The sequence below is a fragment of the Amblyomma mixtum genome, chromosome 9, assembly GCF_055824585.1.
Source record: "Amblyomma mixtum isolate Tamu chromosome 9, ASM5582458v1, whole genome shotgun sequence".
In the NCBI taxonomy this organism is placed as follows: Eukaryota; Metazoa; Arthropoda; class Arachnida; order Ixodida; family Ixodidae; genus Amblyomma; species Amblyomma mixtum.
Genome location: NC_143020.1, coordinates 56867655 through 56895062, shown reverse-complemented (window position 1 = coordinate 56895062; position 27408 = coordinate 56867655). Strand labels below are relative to the sequence as shown.

The window sequence follows — 27408 nt, the reverse complement described above, 5'->3', positions numbered from 1 at the left end:
GCACGATGTCCTCCTCACTCCAACATGCAAGTACGGCTCACGAAATCAACTCCAGTGTCATCCGAAGCTGGTCTAGATGCACATAACCGTAACGTCTAAGGTCAAAGAGATTAAACGACCCTTCGGTATGATAAAAAGGCTCGTTCGATGATCCTGTGGGCCTTCGTATATATGTGCATAAAGGAGAGGGTTTATGTTCGAGCTGCCGTTTTGTACATTCCTTCGGGTGCACCACACTAAGCCTAAATCTGTGTAGGAATGGCCATTGAACTACGTCGTCCATGCTGCCCTCGTGTAGCTCCAACCCCAATTAAAGCAACAGAGCCTGGTCGTTTTTTCCTGAACACCACCGCAGGAGACACGCGGTAGCCACACAGGTACACTTGCTTGGTGTCATAGGCGGCGGATCCTAGCGCCACAGCTGTATCATGTAGCAGTTGAATGTTTCTGAGAAAAAAAATTGCACAGTGATGCTCCGTTTTCAGTCTGACGAATGAGTCTGTTCAATTGGCCCAATGCCCTTCAGTTTTCCTTTTCGCTATCCTCAGCTTCATTGATGGCTGCAGCAAGGCGTGAATAGCAGTCGTGCCTCTGTGCCGTCGCTTTTTCAAATTCACCTTTTATTTCTTCTTCTAATGATCTTATTCTGCTCGAGAGAGTGTCGGCTACCTCACTTCTAGCGATCAAGGATCCTTCTATTTGCTCTGGCGCGGTTATTTGGAGAAAGCTTCCGTTTAAAGTGTCGTGGCCTTCTCGGGCTCCCTGAGAGGGTTCCTGCTTTATAGCTTTCCTGACAGCGTTTACATCTTGCGAGATCTTGTTCAGTTGGTCGGCTCGTGCATTGCCATCGCTGAGCAACTGCTCCAGGAGTGCCCTCATTTCGCCTGTGTGCTGATCTAGGGCTTTGCTCAGAGCCGTCAAAAGTGACTCGTCATGTTGCCCAGTCTGCCCTCCGTGTTCTGAAGGAGGACGAGCTGGGAGAACTGAACAGCCAGATCTGAGGTGCTCGCACACGTTGCGGGAAAGAACAGAGGCCGAACACTTTGGGCAGTGAACAGAGTGGTGTCCACAGTCGTGCTGGAAGTGTTCGGCGATGTCTGAAGCAGCCATTACAGCAGTGCAACCGTTCTCTTCATTCCAGCAGCGGACCTGCATTCAAAGCGGTAAATGTTAGTTATTGAAATTACTAAAGGTGCAAGCAAGAAGATTAATAAAACATCAAGATGGCATGGCCTTGTCATCCCCTGTATATGACTTCGATTATTCAAATTAAAATATAAACAAAAACGCCTCCTCCACGCTTGTATAGGGCAGGAGGAAGATGCCGAACTGAAAATGACCCAAGTTATATAATAATGACTCAAGACAGGCGCAAAGAATTAATAAAATGTGTGCTCGCAATCAGAATCTTGACTGGAAGAGAAGGAATCATAAGTGGAATTTTAGCACATTTCCTCTGCAACGCTAAAATTGATCGCCCCTAATTTTCATCCTAAAGAGTTACCGTAAGGGCATGACGCGGTTCCATTAATCTCTTCAGCAGCCTGAGGTCCTCTTTGCAGATCACTCCACAGATATGAAAACTTCTTTATTGCATTATTTTGACGTCTATGTCATCTTATTTTTTTTTTAACACACAAGGCGTCATTTCAGCCAAGTCGAACAAACCTTCCTCACCGGTACCAGTGGTTGAGGAGTAGCAGTTCGAGTCACAGACTCGCATCTCGATCATTTTTTTATTTTCAGCGCAATTGCTTTTCGTTCTTCCAGGCACTACGTAATGGTGGTGGGATTGCATCACCACACAGTAGACCCATGAGGAAATGTTAGCAAAGTCATCACTGTTTCACTGCGTCATTGTTGTCTGTTGTTTGAATTACCCGCATGAGTCTGTGCTTGGTTTTGACGTCATGACCCTCTCGATCAATCCCGATTTTCTCGACATGCCATTGCCGATGGCTGGTTCTCCGCTGAATACGGCCCTTAATGCTTTCAAGTTAAAATTTGCCCTAAAAAGGCAGTTCTCAAGTGTGAACGCTTCAGAGACTGCATTTTTCAGGCTTGTGTTCAGGTTTTATGCTGTGCATTGGCAAGGAGTCCGATCGACGAGCCTTCAAATTTGGCATATTGCGCAACCTTGGAGCTACTGCTCTACTGAAAGTCGGGTTGAGCCGACTGAGTGCTAAATATTAGACAGCTTTAGCATGGCGTGTAGTCGGAGCCCGCACGCAGCCAATGCGCTTCCGCAAGTCGCTTTGACGGCGCCAGATGGCGCCAGGCACCGGGCAGCATTAAAGCCCCTAAAGAAACTAAAGTAGAGTCAATACGCCCTCCCTCTTCTCTCTTCCTCCCCCGCGCGCGGCCGAACGACTTTTGTTTTCTTTGTGATTTCATGTGACTGCGGTGGCCGCCTCTAGCCCGCTCCGAAGGAACTAACGCCCCTTTTCAATTGGTTGCGCTGAATTCCCGTATTTGCCGAGTTCTCTATGTCTCCGCATTAACCGTGCGTTCCGCTGCATAAATACATCGGTGACTTAGGAGAAACATTTGCATGCTTCACTGAATCGTTTAAAGGCAAAAATGAGCACGCATAGATGGATTGTTTTGGTAGAGCCGCGCGCATCGCGTCCGGGTGCGCCGAGCTTTATGCGGCGTGCTAAGTTTGATATCGAGGGTGGGGCATGCATTGAACGTGACCGTGAATCACGAGGCCGTAGAAGGAATTTGCGGTGATCTGTTTTGGTGAAGAGGAGTATGCAAACAGAACGACCGTCGCCGCCGGATCGCTGGACGTGCTACAACGGATGCACAGGTTTGACATCCGAAAAGACACCTGGAAGTAAAGGCATTCTAAATGCCCGTAGTTCAACCGATCTTCTAGTGGCTTTTGGTTTTGGTCTGCTGCAGTGTATCGCGGACAAGGTAAGACGCTTGAGGGAGTGCTCGAAATACGGTATGAAGGCCACGCTACGTGTACACTTATCTGTGCCTCCCCTGTTCTCCCGCGTGCATGAACTGTAACGATATAGACTCCCGCATAAAAATTTTATTTGGAATAGTTACTTAGTAAGGAGAAAACCTACCTCGCAAATAACCTTCGCCTGCCAGCAATGGGATAATAAAGTATACGTAAATGTTTCATCGGCATCAGTCATTTAGTGAGAAGCAAAACCTACCTGGCTTTTAACACATCTGTCCGATAATCTTCCACATTCGTATAGTCGCTATTAGAGCACTGCACGGGCCTTAATTATTCACGCGTCCCGAGCCCGTCAACCTTTTTCGTTACGCGCCCCAACCCGGCCCGATTTTTTCGATATAGGCCCGAACCCGGCCCGCGAGGTAGACTTGCCCGGCTCAGGCTCGGAAACAGCCCGAGTACTAAATGCACATCGGCAAAGCCAAAGCCTTTTCTTATACTGATCTCATTAAAAAAAAAGAAGCGGCTACAAAGCTTTTAAAAATGGAGATAATGGAGGCGTCACTGTGGGCAACGTTAACAAAAAAAACAAACAACTGTTTTAGCATTAATAAAAGAGGTTATCACAGATTTGCTCGCATTCGTAGCCTCCTCCAAATTAGTTCGGCGTCGAGGGGAAGCGAGAACGTGGAAGTGCTGTTACAAAGTATGTGACAGGAAACGCACTACCCACTTACGATGGGCACTATCACGCATACCCACAGCTACTGGTCATATTTTGAGAGTAAACGCAAGCCAGCGCGCGCTGGCTGGTGTTTCCACCAACGGTGCTACGGTGCCTTGACGATGCATATCGGCGCGATAATTCTTTGTCTTTTTCTGTAATATATATATATATATATATATATATATATATATATATATATATATATATATATATATATATATATATATATATATATATATATATATATATATAATATACACGCACGCACGTGCGCACGCGCGCGCGCGACTGCAGAATGTAACGCGTGCGATTTACGATTTCAGAGCGCAGTTTGATCTGCGCTTATAGTACTCATGTATGTCTAACTGCGGCATGCGCTCAGATTTAAGGAACTTCACTCTACAGTTAGACGTGTGCCTCGCGTCACTTACACGCTTGCGTGCGTGCAATCACGATGCGCTCAACGCAAGCGCCCTTATGTCGAGCTTACTGCGGCCATACGCTCGATCGCGAACAAACCACTGGACAGAGTAGCTTGAAAAAAAAAAAGGAAAACTCAGCATCTATTGAAAGCACGTCCCTTACTTCGCAAAGTCTGGTCGATGACGTTGCGTTAAAATTCGCCCGGCCAATTCTGTGTAGCCAAACCTTCCTCCGGCCCGCGTCGGTTTTCGATGATGGGATCGCGAAGAACCGCTTTCCACCGTCGTGACGGTTCCTGCACCCGAAGGCGCAGCAGCCCGTCACGCCGCACAGGTAGACGGCTTGAAGTTAGGTGACTGACACACGTTCCGAGCAAAACAAAAGCCGATGTTCTTCACAGCAAGCAATAGCGCAGTGCCCGCAACGACGCCTGCCGAACCTACGGTGCGCGGTTGGAGCGGACGATATGGCGTCTGCGGCCGCGAAAAGCGCGGGTTGAAAGGACTTTTGCGCGCGAAACCCTCGACCAATCGGAAGAGGCGACGGGCGCAGGAGAGGGAGAGGCGGCGCTCTGCAAAGGTTGTCATTACTTTAAAAATTTCCAGGGGCTTTAAAACTATCAACGCAACGGCGCCGTCTACATAGCTTGCACCGTCATCACATCCGGTGGACGTCGGTTTCTAGTCGGCCATGCTGCCGAACCACCGTCAGCCCGCCTCTAGCTTACCGCTGCCTATGGTAGCTCGCATCGTGTTGGTTCTCGTCCATCTGTAGATTCAGTATGGTTTTTTGCGCCACCCTTTGCTGCTCCAACCGTAACGACATTTCCAGTTGAAACAAGAGGCCGATTAACACGAACTTCGTCTGCATTCATCAGATAATCGTAGGCATGCAAGTGCGAGCTCTCCATCTTCGACTCAGTACGAATCTGCGCGAGCTGTGGCTGGCTCGCATTAAGCGCGATAATTTGGACCTCGATAACTGTAATCTCCTTGTCTGCGGAGCACACTTTGTGCAGGTAAGAGGCTTGTGTCGTCAACTAAATGTCAGCGAAACCATGGGAAGACACGGTTGCACCCTGAAGTGAACGTTGCTGTTTTCATTGACCCCATCCGATTTGTCTGACAACACAAACCTAGACTGAGACCAGCGTCGCTGCATCCTAACTACAGCTCAAGGCAAGCCGGTTCGGATCGCCACGACCGCAGCGAGCAATGGCGGCAGAGAAAGCGGCGTGCCGAGGCCGAGCTTTTCGTCTCGTAGGCGCATCGCAGACAGGCTTCTGTAGAACTCGTAGAGTGCCTCCATTGATTAGAAGGCTTTCGTCCCTTCCAATTTCACAAAGCTGCAAAGAGTACATAATATCCCCCTGGGTCACTTCAGGGAACACACCAACGCCCATCGTCGCGTCGACTCCCGGTCGCTGCGGGTACGGCCCTATATCGTCGCTAATTTTCACTTTGTGTGCTAAGCGCACGCGCGCCGATGGAACAAATACAGAGAAGTAGCCTGCGCTGAATGGTTCTTTCCTCTGTGGGGCAGGCACCGCGCCCGAAAGATAAGAAAGTAATCCAAAGCGTCCGAGGAGTGGTCGGGCACCGCAGGGCGGAGAAAGCCGAATGGCCCCGCAGCATGGCCGCAAGCGCTTGATGGGGGCGGAAGTGACGACACGTGCAAGCTATGTCTACACAGCGAAAACTCGTCTCCTCATGCGGTGGACACTCGTCCGACGATAACAGGAGCTCGCATATCCTTTTCGAAATGAGTGATTGTATACGCACGACGTCGTGTTCGCCGACCGGAAGTTCGTACACGCACGATGGATGGATGGATGGATGGATAGGAGCGCCCCCTTTGAAACGGGGTGGTGGCAATTGTCACCATGCTCAGCTTTTCTTTCTTCATTATTTTTTTTTGTTTACTGTGTTGGCAATTCTCATTAAGATTCTCCATCAACTTTGCCTACGGTTTCCTACTATTCTAACCTTATGCCACATCTCTGCTTTTCAGCCAACAATCCTCCAATCGCTTTTTGCTGACTTCCACTGCAGATTTATTTACATGACCATTGTTATCTTTAAACCCTAGGGCCTCAGAAAGAGTGACTGTGCCTGCATCGACATCCGGATGGATACCATCACATTTGATTATGAGGTGTTCAATTGTTTCCACAGATCTACCACACACTGCCCATGTGTCATCTTCTTCGTTAAATTTCTTTTTGTAGCTGCGCGTTCTAAGACAACCTGATCTAGCTTCAAAAAGTAGGGCACTGCCTCTTGAGTTATCATAGAAAAATTCTTTCCTGATCTGCCTTTTCCAGAATCTATATAGTTCTACACTATGTTTCTTTTCCATTGAATTCATTCAATTTTTAACTTCCGCGTTTTTAACCTGTCGTTTAATGCTCTTCCTTTCTCCGTCCTCATGACCGGCATACTTACTGGTTAGTTTTCTAGTTCTTTTCCGCCACTGTGAGTCAACGTTCTTTCTGTATAAATATTTAAATACCTTAGCTGCCCATCTGTTATCGTCCAATTTCCTCAGGCGTTCTTCATATAGTATTTTACTCTTAGCTTCCCGTGCCTCGAACGATGCCCAGCCCATATCCCCTTGTACTGCCTCGTTTGTGGTTTTGCCGTGGGCACCTAGTGCTAATCTTCCAACAGCTCTCTGATTTACGTCTAATCTCGACTGAACTTCTGCCCTTAAGCACAGAACCGCATTGCCGAAAGTAAGTCCCGGCACCATTATTCCTTTCCAAATACCTCTTAGTACTTCATATTTGTTGTACCCCCATAATGCCCTATGTTTCATTATCCCGGCGTCTCTTCGTCCTTTTGCCCTAAGAGCCTGTTCATGCTTTTCCGTGTATATCTGCCCTTCGTTTAGCCATATCCCGAGGTATTTGTATTCGGCCACTTTGGGTATTTCGTGGCCTTGTATTGTAAGCACCTGATCAGTTGTATCGTTAAAACTCATCACACCTGATTTAGTTGCGCTAAAACTGAATCCTAGAGCGTCTCCTTCGTCTCCACAGCAATTAACCAAAGTTTGTAAATCTTCCTGGCTATCTGCTAACAGTACAATATCGTCCGCATACATTAAACCCGGGAGTCGCTGCTCAACGCACGACGTGATACGCTTGCGCCATCTGACGAGAAAAACCAATATCAACTTTGTTTTTCCCACGGCCGGTCTCGAGGGGGGCGCGCGCCCCCCTCGAGTCCGGCCGTGGATTCTCCGTGATCGGCTCCGGCGGCGCGCCGCTGCTCTTTGCTCTATCGCGGGGGCCACGGTCCCACCGCTCCGTCCCAGCCTGTAAATGACACTCCACACACTGCAATTACGTAAAGTCCTTTAGCTCGCATTTGTGTTTTTTTTTTACTTTTCTTTTTCCTAACTGCGGGCCCGAGAGGAAAGGCGGAGGGAGTCGTGAAAACTCGTCCGCTTCTACACAGCTCGTTTGAACTTGTTTGTTTACGTCAGTCTCTTTTACAAAATTGTCAGTCCAATGTTTCCAATGCTGCTACAGCCTTGCTGCTTCCGGAGCAAAATGTGTCTGTGTGCGTGCGTGCGCGCGCGCCTGTACACACGCGCGTTCCAGAATAACAAAGCCGCTAATAATCGTTCGTGGCCGCCTAGACGGAGGCGCCTCGGGCGCGACCGCGAGCGCCCGCACCCCGCGCGCGAGCGCTGCTTCGTTTTAGAAGTTTCAATGATGGGCGAAATACGAAACAAAGAAAGCAAGCGCGCACTTATGCTGCCGCTACACATGTGTAGCGGCAGCTCCCAAAGGCGATGCGCGTCGATGGCAGGCTGGACTACGGAAAGGGACGCCGAGGGCGGCTGCAGCCGCTGGCATGGGGTTCGAAGCTGCGCTGCGGGACAGGCGCACTATAACGAAGGTGGCGAGGGGGAAAACCACTTGCTTAGAAAAGCAGAAGGTGCACGAAGGTCTGCAGCACGGGGGCCGGCCAACCGGCACATATAGCTAGGTCGCTTGCCAAAAAGCGCTGCCGAATGCCGCGCGGTATCTAGCGGTGTACGACGGCTAAGGCGCTCCTCGAAGGAACCTAAAGACGGGAGGTGGCGGTGAGGGAAGGGGAATGGTTCAAACAACGTTATAACTTTAACTCTGACGTCTTGCACTCGTGAAAACCACTCAAGTTAGAAATTTCCGGACTTAAAAAGGTGCTCGTTCTCAACGCTGTATTTAGTCGCGAACAGTGTATTCGTTCTGACTCGGAAAATCCTGAACGCTTGTTTCGCGAAGTTCGCAAAGCTGTCATACTTCTCCCCTAAGCAGATCTCCATCACGGGAACGACGAAATGCCTATCATCCACGCTAAGCCATGGGCGAACTGGTCGAGGCCGTCGAGCATGGATGGGGGAGAGAAAAAAAAAAAAACGCAGCACGCGACTACGTGCGGCGAGAGCGAACGCCAATTTTCGTCGCTAGACGGCGCAAGCGACCCACGACGTGCGTGTACAAACCTCCGGTCGGCGAACACGACGTCGTGCGTATACAATCAATCTTTCTCGGAATACACCGTTTTGAAGCGAAAAGCTTCACTAGGCCAGTCAACACCGAGGCGAGCATGGGCCCCGTCGTGAGAAAAAGCCACAGCTGCGCTTGCGCGAACTGTGTGACGTCACAGGAGAGGCGCAGGTGGTCGGAGCCGCCGCTGCCGTGACTCTGCAACAACCGCGTGACGTCACAGGAGAGGCGCATGCCGCCGCGGTTCTGCCGGTTTAGCCATGCCATCGCCGAGGCTTTTCGCTTCTGATATCCGGGCTTAACCGAGCTAAGCCCCAGCCAATTTTTTTGCCTCCTTTATTTTTTTAATTTTCCCAGGCTCGGGCGTAGTCCTGCACCCACCCCATACAAAGAGAAAAGCCACACACACATTATGATCATCATCAGTAGACCAAGGAGGTTTCATCCTTACAGAACACTGACCGAGTGGTCGGCTCGGTTCGTGTGTGTGCGTTTATGTGCGTGCGTACACGGATGGGCCACTTTCTCAATTGCTTTTATTTCTGTGCGTCTTCTTTTCTCCCTTTTCACTTTTCCTTCTCTTACCACTTGGGGACGCCAAAACGTTGCCTGCCCACTACAAGGCGACTATAATAGAATCATCGTTATTATCATCATCATACTCGCAGCCTTTTCCTGTTTTCCTGGATGACTTATTGGGGCCCCCAGCATTGCTCTTTACCTGGCGGTAAATTGTATTAATCGTCGAATGAAAAACTCGCACAAGAAAATTGCCGTCGATTACGTTACTTCCTTATGCGAAATTTGAGCGCAGCTCATCAGCTATTTCAGCGTTTCGATAGAATGAGGCCAAGAATTGGAGCAAGACATGTATATAAAATAAAAACCTTATTTCTCACACATAATCTTTCTTCAAGAAAAACTCCAGTAACGATTCCTTTATATCACTACCGCCACGTAGCTTAAAGCACGATTGAGGTGTCCGTTGTTCCAAGAGGGCACTTATGCACCGTCCTTTCTTCTTTCACTCCCACCTTTCTCCCTTCCCCTACGGCGTTGTTCAGGTGTCCACCGAGATATGCGAGACAGATACTGCGCCGTTTGCTTTGTTCAAAAACCAATTTAGCAATTATTATCCCTCTGCTTTCTAAGCTCCCGCTCCATTGGTTTCGCAGCTTAAAGTGCGCCTAAGGTGGCCACTGTTGATCACAGCGGACAACGGTGACGGCGACGCCGCGACACGCAGAAACGAGCGCCGAAGAGCTGCGCTCTAAAATCTAGTTCACTACACTAAAACCAAGGGTCAGTGCCATCTTCGCTTACCTCTCTTTCGGCGATATCGAAGGAGGATTCCTCCCAGTCGACGTCGATTTCCAGGTGCCAGCATCCGTCCAGAGGGCACATGATACTACCGGGAACGTCTGCGCACTGGTCGTGGCACGACCAGCACAACACGTGCATGCAGGGAAGCACTGCCAGCGTCTTGGGAATCAGCCCACAGGCACTGCATACTTCATCTAAGGGTATCGGGGCGACGAACTTCAAGGGTTTCCGCTCTCGTCGGCCGCAGAATCCGACCAGCGTGTGGACGTAACTTTCCATAGCGATCTTTCTGCGTCCGCTCAGTGCCGAGCGCTCAACGAGTCTGCCGTACCCGAGGCGGGCAGGACATGCCTTCTTAAGTGTTCCCTCTTCCTCCCTTCACTCTCGCTCTCCTTCACCCTCTACGTCACCTTTTTTTATGGTGACAGCAGTATTCCGGAAGAAAAGGAGGAAGGAAGGAGGGAAAGAGTGAATATGCTGAAAAGGAGAAAGAGCTGGGCGCAAGGCATGAACACAAAAAACACCCTCTCAAGCAGAATAACAGCAAAGGGATGGGGTAGAGGTAGCAAAAGAGGGCAAAAAAAAAGGTGCCTGAGGAGCAGGAGCCCGAGCGGGGATTGAGCAGGGGTGGCATAGAAACAGGGACAAATGCTGGGCGGGTACAGTGCGCGTGGATGTCAAAGAATGTCTCCAAGCACGGCCTCGTCAAGAGTGAGGGGGAGGAAGAGATTAGTTACGGTGCGTCCTTGGTCAGTTTGGCGCTCGCAGGGATTTGAGGGAAGTGGGGTTGTTCCCAGCAGTTTCTGGAGGGCACCACCTTCGCCTATGCTCCTCTGTTGAAGGCCAACCGAGGCTTGCAAGGAAGACAGCTGGACCCTCTCCCCCCTCTTTCCCCTGTCCCTTCTACTATCCCCTCACATCTTTCCTTTTACTTCTACACACTGCCTGGTATCCTTTATCTCGGCGGCCCCAGCTCAGGTGCTTCCAGCCCCGATAGCAGATGCGGGGGCAGCAAACATTCTTTTATCTTCCATATGCTCGCGGGCGCACAAAAGTATTGTTGCCGCTCGCTGTGAGTCATGGCTGGAATTCCGCGACGTTCAAAGAGTGGAGAAACTTGTCTCAGGGGCTGTCACAATAGTTCTCTGAACATCAACGGCCATGGAATGCCCATGGAATTCTACAGATTTCCTGGACATGTCCTGCATTCTTGGGGGAAAAAAAATTAATATTTTAAAATTGTAATGTACAGTAATGGAAATATTGAAGGTAATGGTCCACCCTTTCTATATGTAGCTAAATCTTAAAAATTTGTCATCGCTCGTATCGAGCAGTTGACGATAGGAAAAACGTTAATACGGGGAAAAAAAATGCAAGCCTATCGATGGGAGATTGCTACAATGAAATCTTCCAGTATATGAAAAAAAAATGCGGTCGTATTGTTTTCTATCCAAAAATGTTTTTGACCGGAATTGTAGGGTATGAAATGGATGAGAACGAGAAACGGCAGGCCTGGATAACTGCTGTGGACAGGGTGCAGTAAGCTTTTTCTGTTGCTAAAGATGTTTTGTATGTTGCACGCGTAATATTATTTCTGAGCAGTTTTTGGTGTAATTCACTAAGTATGCAGTGTTTAGTAAAGCTCGCTCTAAGGAAACTAATTTTTTTTTGCCATTTCTTATTTTGGAGGCTGACAACAACAGCTAGCGGCGTTATGCAGACGCGTGTGAGGCAAGGTCAGTGATCGCCTCAATGTTTCGACTTGTAACGCCTGGCTCAATTTTCGAAGTTGCTTTTCATGTAAAAAATTTCTAAAAATAAAAGTAATCAAAATGTTTGCTTGCATATGAATGAGCGTTTGCATATGAGCAATGGATATGCAAATTAATTGTTTTGGGGATGAGCGTGCACTGTAATCGGCATTAAAATAAATATGCCAACCGCTTATCTCCGTTGCACCAATTGACCAAACTAGAGCATTTTTTCTCTTAGCCCTATATAGCAAGCAGCTGGTAGGCGCATTTCGTGCGTGTTTTCGTTTTTCTCTCCAGCCTCGCGTGTCGCCTTAAGGCCACTTTATATTAAGTTAAAATAAAAATTATTTCCATTATTATTCAGCGAAACACGTAACAAAATCCTTATTATTTGGCCAACAAACCTGCATGCAGCGAACTGCACAGCCACTCAACGAAATTAGGTATTTATTTATTTATTTATTAGTACCTCACAGGCCCCGAAGAGCATTGGGTGAGGGGGGCAAATCGAAAAAATGGTATATACAGATGGAAAAAACCGTAATATCGGTACAAGAACGCGGTACAAGTCAAATACAAGACAGGAACACGAAATTTATACAAAACGGAGAAAATAACATCAGACACGAAAATAGAGGGAGGAAAAAAAGCGAAACACGAACATGAGAAAAAAAAAAGCAACCAGGGGTAACAGAAGTGGTAAATGGGAAAACAACGTTAAGAACAAATGAAACTGTTGTACATTTCGAACATCACTATGGCAATAAATGTATACATAGATGTTTTTTAAACTCACCAGGATCAATGAAAGAGATTATGTTGTCAGGAAGATCATTTCAGAGTTTTATTGCTCTAGGTAGTGCAGAGGAATTAAACGACAGGGTCTTCCCATATATCCGGTTGAAGCAGATTTAAATTGTGTAAGCGTTGTGAAGAGCGGAAAGGTGATGCCAGAGGTAACAACGAAGGACGGGTGTGAACATATTTATGGAACAAACACAGAAGTGAAAGTATCTTACGAAGAAGGCTGCGCCAAAAAAAAAGAAAGGTATTTACCTCGAATTACATGTCTTAAATGATCTCGTCATTTACTTGCGATACACATTTCGGCGTTACGGTACCGGCTTTTTCGTCAACAATCTGCTTCACGGAGTGGGCCTGATCCACTAGCAGTTCTTTTTTTCAAGTTTGCGCAGCGAAAAAAATAATTAACTGTCCACTATTTCTTTTAACCTACATCTCAGAGCGTACTGCTGCGACAGAAAGAAATGCGAATAGCGCGGTGCCTAGGCGCTCCGCTGTTGGAGTTTATTTTCGTCACGCTTATACTTGGCTCGCAACACAAATACGCTAGAGACATCCGTGATACAATAATGTACCACTCTGGCGTCTTTTTGTTACTACAGAGATAAAAACGCATTAAAGGTAAATTCCCACTACGCAGCGCGTGGGCGCCTTGCTGTTCGCGTTTCTTTCTCGCGCCCCTGTACATTTTACTAATCCTCTGAAGCTCGTCAGCGTTCAAGCACGAGGGGAAAAAGCGAACAAAACTCTCCACTGCACAAAGAGATTTGCAGGCTGGCCAACACGTGCAAAGTACGCGCAGAACTGGCTTTTTTTCAGGAGAAAGCACGCTGCTGGCGCAGCTACTCAATGGGAGGGGTGATCGGTTTGCCCGGTCAAAAATGCGGAGTCGGCCGGAGAGGGCGCATTTCACTGGCGTCCGCAGCGCCCCCCTGCGAAGCTGCGGGCGCTGCCATCTTGCATCTTTCTCTGCTCTACCATGCATCCATGTTTTGACCGACATAGTTCCCTCGGTCAACAGATTGTTTTCTATGTAAAAAACCTGAAATAGTAGATCACGTGTTTTTAGATTGTTGGGATGCGGTTTTTTTCTGGGATGTGCTTTAAAGAACATTAAAGAAAGATTTACCGCTACACCCGCATGGCATCAGGGTTCTTACAGGTAGGAAAACAGGACATCCCTTATGACACTATTATGCTCCTTGGCCTCCATAGTTCATGGAAAACAAGGACGCAATTCAACAATGCAGAAGTAGTTGTGAGATCTCCACGCGAGCATTTCATTGAAGGTGTCATACGTCTGAGGGAAGTGTATCAGGCACTACCTGATCATCCAACTTGGTTAAATGTGTTGGATGACTTGGTTGTACTGAAAAAATTTTAACCTGCCGTGTCAGTGAAAGTGTTGCTGACAAGTTTTACTTCTTTGTACCTTTTGTGAAAATGCAATAAAGAAAAAAAATCTTTCTCTGCTCTACTTTCTTTTTCTTTTCCTTTAGTTTGTGAATAATCAAGCCACTTTTTTTGTATTTATGTAAATTATCATGTCATCTTTTTTTCTTTTTTTTCGTGCTTGGCACCCTGATTGATATTCGTCAATAAAAGAAGCTCACCGAGGATTCATCATCCCTCTGTGCTCGTTGAGCCCTTCGGTTACAATGCTACCGTGCCCTACTTTATTTTTCTCATTGGGTTTCTGCACCAAATTCGAGTTTTGGCCACATGGGCCCTGTTCTTTTATTTTTTATTGGTTTAAGTCTGTTGATGCTACGCAGGTGCAGGCTATTTCTCATTCCCTTTTAATGTTGCCGTTACTTTCGATTTTAGCATGGAATGAGACTCCGACTAAGGCGCTGCCATCTTGCATATGCAGCACCGTCTATGATCTGGGCAATATCGTTGCCGTGTTGGAATGTGGGATTACGTGCAGCTGTGCATTCGCATGTGGGTCAACTGCAGCTGTTCTCTTTCTAGCGTGCTTTAATGTCGGTGCTGCAGTGCACCTGACGCGAAAAATGATTGCATGAGGTTGTTGAGTCAAGCTCGCTGAGACATGTTTGGAGCTTCAGCTAGCAACGAAGCTGCGATAGCTCGTCGACTCTCAACAGTGTGCTGGTTGTGCCTGATGTTAGCATTGGAGGTTAGTGATGACTCTTTATAAAGGCATTTGCGTTGAATGGCTTCCTAGATCGTTATATTCCATTGTGCACAGCGCAAAAAAAGCATGACAGGCCAGCGGTGTCCTTAGAGATGGACATTCGCTCTGCTTAGGGTCTTCCGTTTGTGATCGAATTCATGCGCGGGCATGGGTCGCCATCCGACTTTCACCTCAGCAAAAGTGGATTTCAAGGTACAATTTTTCGCTCAAAACGAAATCATCGTCATCATGGTCAAAAACTTTTTAACAACGAGAGGGGTTTAGAGCACGCTTGGTGCTCTAAACTCCTCTGTTTAAGGAACCTCGGGCTATGAGGTTGGCGGCTTCATTTCCAGGATTCCAGGAACCAAGAATAAAAATGGAAATAAGGACCCTTTATTTACATTTTATTTGTACAAAAAATTTTGTGCGCTTTGTGGCTGAAAAATAAAGGACAGCAGGCAGTGTGTAGGAGTGAAATGAAAGAGAGTGTTGTGGGAGGGATACTGATTTCGGTACCAGGGTCGTCGGCTGAGATATCCCGCTGCGGCGTGTCCAGGAAGGTCAAAGCACCTGGCCGGGCATTTCACGAGCGGGGTTAGTGGTGTTCATTACTCAGTTCGGGGAAGGGGCTTTGTTCCGCCCTCGGACACCTCCCACAAGGTGGCGGGTCGGCGCTCCTTGTCAAGGCAAAAAAGGGATAATCCCCTGGTTGGCGTCGCTGTGTCCCATAGTGGGATAAAGACATGAAGAGGTGGCTCTGTGCTGCCCCGACGAGGTTGTTGGCCACCGTGACCGCAGGGGAATGGCACCGCCGCCACCACCGACGTCGCCCCGAGGGCGCCAAGGCAAGACAACGGTGGGGGGACATCAGGACTGCAGGTGTGAAGGCCTGAAAAAAAAAAAACAGTGCAATATTGGAAAAAAAAACGTTTTTTTGAGGTTTTTTTTCAGACGAGAAAAAATGGAAAGAGATATGGAAAAATTTACAGTGGAATTTCAAAGTTTCATGATTGCTTGCTTTCAGTTTAGGTTTTTGTTTTTGCTTTGAAAACCATTACAGCGTGCATCGTTGAACGAATGGAGAGCAGTCGTCATCGCCGGTGCGATGTAGAGCTTTTAAAACGTTCGTGCTGTGAGTACGCGGGTTGGAGGCCAGGTCACATATAAGATCCAGGCTTGACTTAAAAACAGGTTTGGTTTGGTTTGGTTTATGGGGTTTAACGTCCCAAAGCGACTAATACCCGTGGCACACGGACAGATTTAATGCCATTAAGTGCTTACTGCCTTACGTTTTAATGGCATGCCTGCGGTGCCACACGCACAAATTTAATGGCATTAGCCTTACTGCCATTCGCGACCTACTGAGTTTGCCACAACTCATTCGCCCGTGCAATGCCTACTCTCGTTCCCATTCCACACGCAGAACAGTATGCAGCTGTTAGTAGCAACTTCCTAACCAGTAGGAAATAGTTAATTCTTAACTTTCAGTCAGATAAGGCAACTATACTGCATTTTCGATGCGAAGAGCGCCATTTTTATCAGCCTTATTGACAGGTACTCTCGACTTCGGTGCTGACATGCGAGTCTATGGCTACTTTTTCGACTTGTAAAGCAGGAACAGCCGTATTTTCTGAAAAATCGATTTTATATTACATTTGATTAACATTTCCCATATATTGTGCTCATTAGCAATGTTCATATTCAGATGAAACTTTTAACTACCTTGCAAGCGTTATCGTCATCGTCACTTTCGATAATGGCATTAAATGTGGACGTGTAGCACCAACACCGAAAATAATGGCATTAACAAACTTAAGGCCTTAAGCATTTACTGCCATTTCTTCTGAGCGTGTGGCACGGTTATAAGGCTATGAGAGAAGCCGTAGTGGAGGGCTCCGGAAATATCGACCACGTGGGGTTCTTTAACAAGCACTGACATCGCACAGTACACGGGCCTTTGAAATTTCTCCTCCAAAGAAATTCAACCACTTGAACTCACGCCTTAAGTAGAACAGAATGGCTGCAAATTCTACTGTGCTACACACATGGCATAAATTACATAGGCTGCTGTGAACGTAAGCGGTTTTTGGCAAATACAAGCCTAGCTTCTTGATTTCCAACGCAGCAGAGTACGGGACAACCGCAGGAATTTTGTCAAAGACAGAGGTCTTCAGCGAAGCACGTGGCCCCATCTACCTGGTGGCAAGGCCTTTGTACCAACCAGCCGCTAACTCGTCTGGCTTGCCGACTGCTTGCCGGCCACCATCATCCGCCAGCTGCAAACGAAACTGGTCACGTTTCGGAAACATCCATACAAGGATTCGCAACAGGCTTTCAGGGGAACGCGTTCGAAAGCTTGTGTATGTGCAGTCGAACCAAGCTGCGGACAAAGCTTCAATCCATGCTGCTGCGCGTAGTACTGTAGCGACACTGACTCTGAGTCTTTCCCTTTCTTGGTGCAGTAAAACAAGAAGTTCGTTCCATAAATATGATATTTATATCTCCATATAAGCCTGATGACAAATCATTCTTTATCTTCTCGGTGCAGTAGAACAAGAAGTTCGTTTCACAATATGACATCTACAACTGCATATTCCGCTGAACTTCGGAGCATTATTATTTATCGTTGTGCTGTTGCAAACAAATCTGTTTTCGTCACACTTTGAAAAATTTCCAGTTTTTCATGAAAAAAACGGGAAAAAAAGTAACTAAATACGTTACTCGTTACACTAAAAAAAAACGCGTTACCGCCCTACGTTACCTACCAAAAAGGTAACGCGTTACCGTTACCGTTACCGAAAAAAGTATCGCACGTTACTTTGCCGTTACTCTATGACCATAAATTTTATTCAGTGTGTCCTCGCTGTAAGAACTCAAGATAACAATTTTATAAATCTCATACTTCATAGAATTCCAACTTCACAAAGAAAGAACACTTGCTTCTGGGCTATTTGGTTTTGGTTCATATTTGAATAGGTTTTAGGCGCAAAAAACAGACGAGACACATAGGAATTAGGTAATAGGACGCAGGGCCATCGCCGAAACAGGACGATGGCGCTTCGTCCTGTTACCTTCCTATGTGTCTCGTCTGTTTTTTACGCCTAAAACCATGTCAAATATGTTCACAAAGAAAACAGCTGAACTCAACAAATTTACAGGAATTCTGGTGTGCTTCTGCTTACGAAATTACGCGGAAATCGTGTAGCAATAAAGAAATGCTTAAATGTCAGTTCCAGAAAAAATAAATTTGCGCACGAAAACAATTTTTTTTTACTTGAACCTGCATAATTATCGCAAAATGCGAGTGTTTATGTCAAGGTGTTCAAGGTCAGCTTTGCTCGCAATAACCAGAAACGTAGCCGCAGTTGCAGATAGAAACAGCCGGTTGACTGCAATCCCCTTTTCTGTGCTGTACCATTGTACTCTTTCCACGACTCTCTTGGGGCCATCTTGAAGTGAACTGGCGACATTCCTGAGTTCGTGAGTGGTTTGGGGACGGAGACAAGTTTGTGACTGCGTGTTCGTGTTTTTTTTTTTTTTAGTTGAGTGCGTCGTCAAGGACAGGTGTTTTTTGGCATGCACGCGAGCCGCAACACGGGTCGTCGAAAACACCTGTAGATTTTGTTTATTTGAAAAATCATTTTCGGCGTTTTTCTTTTCTCTTTCCGCCTCTTTTTCAAAAAGAGGCGGAGGCGGGCATTTGGAATAAAAAGTAGCTAGTAACGTGACACCTCACGTTGCCGGAAAATGTTAACGTAAGTACGTTACCCGTTACAGTTCCGAAATGGTAACGAGTACGTTACTAAGTTTCCGAAAAAAGTAAAGCGTTACCGGCAACACTGCGGGGGAGCCTCGATCGGTTGCACATGTAGCGAGCTGCATACGCGAAACTGCTCGCCCTACACCTTCTTTGGAGTACGGGGTCCACTGAGTAAGGCACTGGCGAGCCCTGAGCTCCGCCTACTTGTTTTTGTATTGCCAATGCACTCTTATTGGTTGGAATTACGCGCGAGCAGGAATAGTAAACTTCCGACCAACTGCCGAAGGTTTTGAAACCAGCCGAAAACAAAGAAGTTGAAAGAGCGCGCCGAGTCTCAATCTTAGCCTTTCTTTTAAACCACATTTTTCTTAAACTGCCTTCTATTTCATTCCAGTCCTTAATAAACCAGTTCTGTTTGTTAAGTTGGAATTACTGCCCCAACCGGCAACGTGTCGCCGGACGGGCGGACGAAGACCGGAAATGTTCATTGTACTACTAACCGCCGTGTATGCGACCACCGGCCAACGTGCCATCATCGTTCGTCGATCGCGACGAGCCTGCGACCAGCCCAAACAGGCCACCCTACGTCGGAAGTTAAGTGTAGTTGTCGCATCCGAGGAGGACGCAATGGTTCCCACTGGGTCTCGAGTTCGTTGTCTTAGCGCTAAATCCAAAAAAGAACAAAAACGTGGTAAAAATGCGTCAAGCGCCCAGCTGGCGCACTGAAAACATGGCGCAGAGGAGGAAGCATGAAGGAAGGCAGTCGGAGCGCCGCCGAAGAACTAGGTGCGAGGCTTAGACGGAACACGGTGCGCATATTCTGAGTAATTAATGTCAACGCTCTGGTAAAATCATATCCAAGTCGTTGAATAATTAAGGAGAATGTAAACAGGAAAGTAAACAGAGTATAACGCTTTACAGAATCTGTACAGAGTGAGTCAATAGTTTCTAGGTCGCACTGTCAGGTTTTCTGCAGTTTATTATGACACTTAATACGTCTGTAAAGCTACCAAGGCTTCCAGACGTGAGAATGATGCCTCTCCTAACACATACACTTATTTCGAGGTTCAGGGATGGTGTTGTAGACGTTCCAGTACGCAGCTTAAAAACTAACTCCGTAGCCCGGGGACTTTTGACCAGGGGAGGGGGGGGGGGGGAGGTGTACATTATATAGGAAAGCCTACTGGGAGTACTATCGGGGTCAAAAGTCTGTGAACCATGGGTCCCTCAAACGAAGCCTATAGCTTTATTGTTAGCCAGCAGCTGGAGACCACACTTGTGGAGATGAAGGAACAAAGCTTTGACTTTCACCTCCCCAAGCGGACTCTTTAGCCCCCTGCTAAATGTCACGTGTTCCTCAAACCAGCCGCCGCTTTCGTTTGAGGAACACGTGGTTCACAGACTTTTTTCCCCGACTGTACATATGCTTTAATAGCATGTATGCATAGCAGATATCTGAAAATATATTCACGTGAATAGTGAACAACCAACCTGTCATTATCATAGACACGTGTCCAACTCTCCTTTGTTAGTAAGGCACGCTGTTCAAGTTGTCTTATGGCAATAGCTGACTCAGGTAGCTTGTAAGCCTTCTTGAGCATTTCTGCTTTTTTTCCTAATTGGCAGAGCGAAAACAAATTCCCCGCATGTGGCAAGCGCTGCTTTTTCAGTGGAACTTCTTTTGCTGCTTCCCAGATGCGATAGCTATTTATGTAGCTTGTTGTTTTTTGCAAGAACAACTTTTATTAGCGGTTATCTTGTCACTATAACATTGTTTTTAGCCTCAAGATGTTGCGCGATGGTTCTGGCATAAATGCGCCAAGCAGGTGCCGCGACAATTTTTCATTGTGAAGGTAGACACAACGGAGAAAGAGTGTAGCCTCTTTTAAGCTCCCAGGTATGATTTAATTTAGGACGGTGCATTTGTGAAGTTCCTGGCGAATCTATGCCGCTCTGAAGTAGCAAACCTCGCATCAAATCATTTGGAGCTTGCGGTGACTGCAGACTCAACCACCAAAAACAAAGTCTGCAGCAGCTTAGCTTGCGTGCTAATTTACAACTTATTTTGTGGCATATGCGTGTAGCCTTGGGCAGTGAAGCTCGCTTTTTAAACCCACCTTTCTCCTTCGCACATAGAACGAGAGCCGTCTCCATCTCCAGCCTTCGAATCGTCAACAGCGGCAGCGCTAGGCCTATAGTTGATTGCGTATCATAGGATAGTGCAGGCTCTCAGAAGATGGAGACGCGCAAAGATGGACGCACCAGCGCCTAGTGTGTTCATCTTTGTGTCTTCGTCTTGAGCGCCCTTTTACGGCCTTATAAAATCGTCAACCTTAAACCCTTGCTAGACATCCCAAAATGTCTTTTGCCATACTCGGTGGTGTTCCATGAGCGAAGTCATGCGCTCTGATGTTACCAAGTAAGTAGTCAGGAGCAAAGACCGAGTCTTTGTGCAGGAACTCTGCCTCGAAGACATGATTGAAAGGTTTGGCGTCATCGCGTACGGCTGTACTGAATCACCGACTTTGGACGACACTATAATGACAAGCTCGAGGTCGCATCTGCTGCTATGAGTGCATCAATTTCTTATCCGATGATAATCATTTATCCCAAGTGCCCCGGCGAAGGTTGTCCAAAAGAAAAGGCAATCCCTTAAAGAGGGAAACCGCTAAGTAAAATCCGAATCTATTACTGCCCGCAAGAGTAAGTGATGGTTTTCCGCAGACTAGGGCAGGCACGTAGCCAGCAGTATTTTTCGAGAGGGGCCCAAGTTAACGTTTCGTATCGAAGGTCAGGGACGGGGGAGTTTAGGCTAAGACGCCGCTCCCCCCCCCCCCCCCCCCTCAACCCTTAGATGCATGCCTGCACTATGGCTCTAAAAGTATAAGCCCAATACCATAGCACTTAATGTTTGCCCTTTGTCGCTTCAAAATTGAGGTGCCATGAGACGCATGAATATGCGTCACAATATGCACATTACACAGAACGGAGAAGAGTTCGTCGACTGTCAAATGTTACCAGAGAAGTCTGTATCCTCATGATTGTACTGTAAGAATTCAGCCCCGAATTAAAAGAAACTACTTGGGACAGTCGTGATGTTTTATCTCTCGTTCTTGCTGTCACGTGTTTAAAACACGCATTACGTTTCCAACGCAACAAGCTGCTTAATACATGCAGCACAAGTATGCACAAGAGCTGTACGTTTCTTCCTTCCCAGCCGCCCGCGACCGTCTTCCGAGACCGTTTTTTTTTTTTTTTGTCGTGTGCTGCACTCGCTCGTTGTGACGTTCCCTTGGACTCCCCCCCCCCTCCCCCACTTCCTTTTTTTTTTTTAAATCACGTCTCCGGGATTACTCTGCTCGTGGTCCATTGAGTTCCTGGAAGGTCCTTGTCGTCAAAGCCGGCAACATTCTTGAGCGCGATGCATTCCATGGGTTCTGCGAGGTGGCTTTGGTTCTGGTGACCCTGATGCACGTGCACAAGAGATCGACCATGTGCCCCTGTCATCTTAGCCTCTCTTTCTCCCCTTCACATGAAAGGGAAAAGGACCTCACTAAAGAGGGGCCGAAACGACGTTGCCCCGGAGGCAGTCGTGTCGTGACTCGACAGGTGTGGCGCCCACCTGCCGCCAAAGAAAAGGGGTACCTTCCGCCCTGTCCTCTCGTGGTTGCTTGGCGTACTGAGTCAGACGCACAAAACTGGATGTTCTGAATGTTTCAAGACAAAAGCCACATTTGGAGCTGTCGGAATCGATTAATACTGTTGCAACACTATTACACATTTATATTTCGATATCCTGATCCTGAACTCTAGTCAGCCAATTAAGCAAACGAGGGGAGGGGAATGAGAGGCTCGTTATAAATAATTATGAGAGAAGCCAACAGCCACAGAAACCAAGGGACGTAGATGATTTTTAATTTATTTATTTCGTGCTGTTGTTCGATTTAGAATATTACTGAATATGTTATCACTCAAAGCTAATTGATTAGAAAAGCAGAAGAAAAAACAACCACGTGCCGCCGGTTGGATCCGAACCCACGACCTCCGAATTACGCGCCCGGTGCTCTACCGCTGAGCTTCGGCGACGGCTGTCAAGCCATCGAACGGCGAGGGTGGAAGCTGTGTGAGAACCCTCTTATGCTTCCTATGGCGTCAAGACTGCTTGAACAGAGGCACTCGCTAAGCAATTAAGCAAACAAGGGGAGGGGAATCAGGGGCTCGTTATAAATATGAGAGAAGCCAACAGCCACAGAAACCAAGGGACAGCCAAGTTTTATGTGGCTTATTCCCGCGCTTTTTAGGTCCTTCATAATCATTGTAACTCTATGCAGAAAATTCCGGCATGGATGTTCAGAGACAATAGTTTACGGCAATGGTTTTCAATTTTTATCATTTGACACATTTCATTTTTATTGCTGCCGTTATTTATATGTAACGGTATGCAGAAAATTGTGTCATGGATGTTCAGAGACAATATTTTACGGCAATGGCTTTCAATTTTTATCATTTGAGACATTTCATTTTTATTGCTGCCGTTATTTATTTGTTTCTTCATTTATACATTTGTATTTCTGCAGTGGTATCTTTACCCGGCTGATTTGCATCTCATGGCAACTCAGCATGTGTTACTGTTCGTGCTCCTGTGGTTTTCGTTCAAAATTTACTAACGATTTTTAAATCTTAGTTACCTTGGTACCTTTTATTTCCCAACATCAACTTTTACCTCGTGCAGTTGCGGGGTCTCTGCCTGTGCCCTTCTTAGGTACAAGAAATATTACTGTTTGTTGCCGCAATAAATTAAATTTTTCAATCGGTCCTCACTTGTCAGAAACCGCACAGATTAAAATTCGATAAAAGGAATCAGGTTAATCACAGCGCTGCGCACCGAGCGTTGAGGATACTCTAGCTTCATCCATTCTTGATAACCGTCCTTTCGTTAAATGTTCAGCTCAGGTTCACATCGACAAATTTAAAGCGGAACATTTATTTCATGAATGTTTCCACCGTTCAGGCAAATACCACAGAATTATGCGTTCCTTGAATTCCAGAAGGCTCATTAGGATGCTGAATAGTCAATCGATATAAAAAAGCTACGGGGACTCTTAACATCGCCCTAGGAGTGGAATCATCAGTTTTCTCATTTGTTGAGGCTCCTTTTGCAACTTCCGCACACGTTTGGATCAGTTCATTTGGCTATGATCGACTGCTAGCTGCAGTAGCTTGTGTCCGTTATAGACCTTATGCAAAAACTGGCGCCCCCTTGCGTTGACCGCGCGCGTTTCCGCCATGTTGGGGGCTTACGGATACCGCATTATATGGCTACAGTGAACTAGAATATTGGGTAGTGTGCTCACTCCGCGCCGGCTCAATGGGGGAGCGGTGGCCCAGCGAATGTCGACAGGTTTCTGCTTCGCGGCGCCGACACGAGGTGGCGCCACAGTAGACTTCACGGTAGGATTTGCCGTCGCCGTCAGTGCGCCGCGTGTATTTGTGGGCTCGTTGTTGTTCTGTTGTGCGGTTTTGCACTGGTTTGAGCGCTTCTCGGGGGGTCATTTCACGTTTTTGTTCACGTATGGTGCCAGTGCTTGTTCAAGCTTGCCCAGATAAGCGGCCTTCAAATGCAGGGCCCTCCAGATTCAAACTTGGGTGCCTGCGCATGACCACGATGAGCACGTAGGTAGAAGTGACTGTAGACTTGTTTTCTACGTAATAGGGTATGTTGCACGGAAGTGTGTACTGGAGACAAATTGCCAAATGTGCATTACCTTGCTTACAATGCAGTCTCCCAATGAAAACTGTTTTCCTGCGAGGCTGACAAAATACCGCGACCATGGAGGACTGCTCTACCCACCGGCGCAGCTTTATGGATTTGTGTTGAAGCTTGAAAACCTCTCCACAGAAAACCTCACAGAACCAACTTCTTTTTGAAGTCTGCTTCTAACCATTTCCAACATATGAAGAATGCTTTCGGAATGTAATTCATTGCAGCGAAGAAAAACTCGAACGGGTGAAGCACCTTAAACTGAGCCGTTGCTGACGCTGCTCTGAAGTGCTAGAAAAAGTTGAACGAAAAAGAGGCGAAGTGGTTTAGTTTACGGGGTTTTATCGTCTCTGAGCGACTCAGGCTATGCGGGACGCTATAGTGAAGGGCTCCGGAAATTTCCACCACATGGGTACAACTCATTGTAACCTGGGGTTCTTCAACGTGCACTGACATCATACAGTACGTGTTCCTCTATAATTTCGCCTCCATCGAAATTCGACAGCCGTGGCCGGGTTCGAACCCATGTCTTTCGGATCAGCAGCCGAGCGCCATCTGAGCCAACGCTGCCAGAGGCGAAATGAGCGAGCATAAATGCATGCAGTGATGACAAATCTGCCTCATTCTTTATTTTTTTAAATAGCAGTGGATGCTGCATGGCTGTTCAAAAAAATGTGAAGTCAGTTACTGTTGTGTCGAAATTGTTTCGGTACGCGTGCCTCGATCGTATTTAGCGCAAAGCGCTAATTTTAAATAATGTATATGCCCCCCCCCCCCCCCCCCTTCCTTGTACTTTCGCTCACTTATGTGTCTCCCTTCTACCTCCCTGCCCCTCTGTGTTATATGTGCTGCAGCTTGGCTCCTTGCGAATAGAAATAACTGCTGCCACCGACACACTCTCCATTCCGCGTTTGTCCCTGGCATATATAATCAAATTCCGCCACACCACATGCTACTACTATTAACTTTAAGTATTAAGACAAAAAACTGTATGACCCCTCGGTACGCAGTGCGTTGTAACTGCAAGGAAACATTGCAGGCACGAGTGACAATACGTGATCATCCCTGCGTGCCAAGCGTATACTGATAAAAGTTGCTCATGTAACCCCTCATGCAATGTCCCTTGTGGAACTTTGAGAAATAAATAAACATGTGCACATGCCAGAAATTAAGTTCCATTCAAGATCTGCCGACTCATTTCGATGACACACACGCGAATGTTGCGATAATAATCATGGGCGTCCGGAGGGGGGGGCAAGGGGGGGCGGCTGCACCCCCCTGGAAAATCACTCACTCGAACCGTGAGTGATGGCCGCACGCCAGAAGCGGTGGTGAGCTCAGCCAAAAGGGTAAAATCAGCCCCGCTTCCACGCTTTGGGGCACATCTGCGAAATGCCGCGTCCGGGCGCGCGCCGTCCCGCCGTTGTCAAACCACGCCATCATTAGTTCTACAAAAGGGCGACCTGTTGCAGACATGCAGCGGCACCGGCGAGCATGTATTTCGAGCCGTCTTGAGATGGGTGTCTGTTTCTTTGATCTCTAGAGAGATAGCGACACGGAGGCAAACAGTGCACAGGGCATGTTGTTTTCGCCTTCGGATACGTTCGTACGCCGGCCACCGATGAATTCTTCAGGAGGGAAAAACAAATCAGCCGTGTCCACCCCCGCTTTGTCGGGCTGCTCAGGGGCAAGCGGGCGATGAGTTGGCGCCGCCGCCGCTCACTGTCTCCTCCGATACACGGGAGAGCGCAGTTCGGTAGAAGCGCCGCTTTCAGAATCTTCGGCAAAGGGGATTAGCTGCTTTTGTTCACGGCGACGCAGTCTCCGGAGGCGCCCCCACACCAGCGTTCCTTGCGTCGTCTCCGAAAACCAGCGCCTTTGGTGAACGCAGCCCGATGGCGCCTGCCTGGCTCGCCTGTCACCACTGGCTGGGCCTCAAATCCCAACAGCGCCCATGTGCGATGTCAGTGCATGGTAAAGAGATCCAGGTGGTCGACATTATCCGGAACTCTGTACTACTCCGCCCCTCATAGCCTGAGTGGTTTTGGGGCTCTGAACCCAGTAAAAACACACAAAAAAAATTTCCGACCGGAGTGGCGAGTGTCCCTTCCCCTCGGAAGTCGCGCGGCGTTCCTTTCACCCCCAAAGTGCGCATTCGGGGATATTACCTTGCACGTGTGCGCGCCTCTGTGTTTGTGCTTCGGTGTCTTTAGTGGCCGGTTGTCAACGAAGGTGAGAACAACCACAACAGCGGACGAGAAAACGACGAGCGGCGAGCAGTGTGTGTGCGGTTGCTCGACTGCGCGGATGCGCGAGCAAGATGGAGCGAGGTGTATGAAGCGGCGAGCGTGCATTTATCTTGTAAATAAGTTTCCGTTGTATATATAGTGGTTTTTTGTTTTCAACGTACGAGTTCAACCGTTTTTCCAATCAATGTGTATGATGAGTGTGCACCGAGAGCGTGTAATGAAGCACGCAAATGAATTTATCACCCGTGTAATTACGCAATTCGCCCAGAAAAATCCGAGGCGCCTACAGTTGCTGTTCAAGGAAGACTGACGAGTGACTGTAGTTGCGTGTTTGTGAACATATTGTGCTGTGTGCTGGTCATCAATCCGGGTGAGTCGAGAACCCGTATGCAGCAAGACTGAGCACTCTTCTCCACGAAGTGACAGTATCTTTTTTCATTTTTTAGTAATTTTAATTGTTTCTTCGTTGATAAACTCCAATATATCTCTCCTAGCCACGCTTTAATTTGCTGTTTGTAATTTTTCTTTCATGTGCGTATTTCCCTTATTTTTTATTTATATATAAATAAATGAATTTACTCCGCAAATAGTGCCTTTTTGCTACGAACATACCCCCCCCCCCCCCCCCCTCTGGCGCCAAGAACCAATGGAGCCCCCCCCCCCCCCCTGCAAAAAATTCTGCGGACGCCCTTGATAATAATTCAATTTGTCGGCGCGGCTACCACGGCTACTGCGACGCCAGCCGAATGCGCCACTCGCTTTCACCCGTGAAGACGCGTGCAGCGCCACCACGCGCCACCGCGCCCTGTCGACACCGGCGGGGTCACCCCGAGCGGGCCTGTGAGCACACTACCCAATATTCTAGTTCACTGTAATATGGCAGTGCGGGAATAGCGACGCGCACGCTGGCATTTATCGTCGTCCAAGGTGCCCAAATATTACTCTGTACCTTGCTGTACACAAAGAGGACTCACGGATAACCAAGGAAAGAAGGTAAGAGTGCTAGCTTCGTGCCCTTTTTTTTTTATTTCGCGCCTGGAGCACGA

General features: G+C 47.5%; 1 pseudogene; it reads right to left on the bottom strand.

Annotated features, from left to right (window-relative positions):
* Nucleotides 1–37: 37 nt before the first annotated feature.
* Nucleotides 38–27408, bottom strand: part of LOC149329149 (uncharacterized) — a 42235-nt pseudogene continuing 14864 nt past the window's right edge.